At 46.9% G+C, this 2,080-nt stretch overlaps 1 long non-coding RNA gene across 2 annotated transcripts in view; it reads right to left on the bottom strand.

Annotated features, from left to right (window-relative positions):
* LOC122555594 overlaps window positions 1–1,810 on the bottom strand; it is a 24,001-nt gene extending 22,191 nt beyond the window's left edge. Inside the window, exon 1 of one of the 2 annotated variants that reach the window (XR_006313317.1) lies at window positions 1,718–1,810. This is a non-coding gene — a long non-coding RNA (uncharacterized LOC122555594). The remainder of the gene's footprint in view (window positions 1–1,717) is intronic. The other variant, XR_006313316.1, reaches the window with a different exon arrangement.
* Between the last annotated feature and the right edge of the window lie 270 nt (window positions 1,811–2,080).

Here is a 2,080-nt window from a genome sequence, read left to right as displayed (position 1 = left end):
CAACCCCACCCCCATTCATCTATTGTACTCTTTGCTACCTTCTCCCCCCTCATTTATCTCTCCACCCTGGAGGCTTCCTGCCTCTATCCCTGGTCAAGTGTTTTTGCCCAAAACATTGATTTTCCTGCTCCTTGGATGCTGCTTGACCTGCTGTGCTTTTCCAGCACCACTCTGATCTAAACTATGGTTTCCAGCATCTGCAGTCCTCACTTTTGCCTGTCTACACAGTGTGTCAGGAAACCCTCCCGCACACATTGGACAAAACCTGACCCATCTAAAGTACTCAAACTAAAGCGTTTCTAGTGAATATTTGGAAAGTTAAAGTCCCCATTAGCAACTACCTGTCACCTTCACTCCAATACAGAATTACCTTTGCAATCCTTTCTTCAACATCTCTGGAACTTTTCAGAGACCTATAGAAAGCTCCCAACAGGTTGACCTCTCCTTTCCTGTTGCTAACCTCAGCCCATGCAACCTCAGTAAACAAGTCCTCATCAAACGTCCTTTCTGCTGCTGTAATACTGTCCTTGACTAACAATGCCACATCTCCTCCTCTTTTGCCACCTTCCTTGTTCTTACTGAAACATCTAAACCCCGGAACCTGCAACAACCCCTCTGGTTCAGGTGTAGACCAACCCGTTTGTAGAGGTCCCACCTCTCCCAGAATGAGCCCCAATTACCCAGGTATCTGAATCCCTCTCTCTTACACCATTCCTGAGGCCATGTGCTCTCTGTCTCTATTCCTTACCTCGCTAGCACATAGCATGGGCAACAAATAAAGATAACAACTCTGTTTGTTCTAGCTCTAAGCTTCTACCCAAGCTCCTTGAATTTCTGCCTTACATCCCCATCCCTTTTCCACCTATGTCATTGGTGCCTATGTGGACCACGACTTGGGGCTGCTCCCTCTCCCCTTTAAGGATCCCGAAAACACAATCTGAGACATTACGTACCCTGGTCCCTGGGAGGCAACACACCAACAGCGAGTCTCTGTTCCCACAGAATCTGCTATCTGTCCCCTGAACTATGGAATCCCAAATAACTAATGCTCTACTCCTCTTCCCCCCTTCCCTTCTGAGCAACAGGGATAGACCCTGTGCCAGAGACTTGTACCTCATGGCTTACCCCAGGTAAGTTTCCCCCCCCCCAAGAGTATCCAAAATGATGTACTTGTTATTGAGGGAAACAGCCACAGGGGATCCCTGCACTGTCTGCCAGTTCCTTTTCTGTACCGTGATTGAAACCCATCTACCTTTTTCCTGTACCTGAGCTGTGACTATCTCCCTGTAACTCCTCTCAATAACCCCCTCACCTCCCGAATGATCTGGAATTAATCCAGCACCAGCTCCAGTTCCCTAACACAGTTTCTGAAGAGCTGGAAATGGGTGCACTTCCCCATGAAGTCAGCAGAGACACTAGTGGTGACCCTCACCTCCCACATTCTACAGGAGAAACATGCAACTGCCCTAACTTCCATTCCCACTATTCTGAATTTCCAAAGAGATTACTGAAAAAAAAATAACCTTACGAGTCAGGCGAACAGAACCTTTTTTTATGGTTAGAGGAGAGGGATGGGTGGGAGACACTGCCTCAGTAGTGTTTCGGGTAAAGCAACCACCCAAATATATTACCTCACTTACTCAGCCACCCCATGTCCAATCCTATGCAGCATGCTCCCTGCCTATTCACGAGGTAAGTTATTAAAGGATTAATTTACCTTGCCAGCAGGCCCCAGTCCTCACTCTCATCACTTCCGCTACTGCTGAAAATGGAGGCCACTGATTCTCAAAGTAAATCCTTTTAGAGGGAAATTTACCTTCCCAGCAGCCTCCTGGTCCTCAATCTCACAGCTCCCCCTGCTGCTGAAAATGGAGAGGCCCTCCATAATTAGCGTCAACCTAGTAAACCTTCTCTGGACTGCCAGATGTGCCAATTCCAAAGTCCAAACCTCTTTCCTTAGATGAGGGGCCCAAAATTGTTGACAGTATTCCAATTGTAGTCTGACTAATGCTGTGTGTAGTTTTAACAAAAACTTCAGTGCTGTTCTACTCCATTTTCTTTGAAATAAAGGCTAACACTT

The sequence above is a fragment of the Chiloscyllium plagiosum genome, chromosome 12 (genome assembly GCF_004010195.1).
Source record: "Chiloscyllium plagiosum isolate BGI_BamShark_2017 chromosome 12, ASM401019v2, whole genome shotgun sequence".
Lineage (NCBI taxonomy): Eukaryota > Metazoa > Chordata > Chondrichthyes > Orectolobiformes > Hemiscylliidae > Chiloscyllium > Chiloscyllium plagiosum.
Note: the sequence above shows the minus strand (reverse complement) of the source record. Positions and strands in the feature narration are given on the sequence as shown.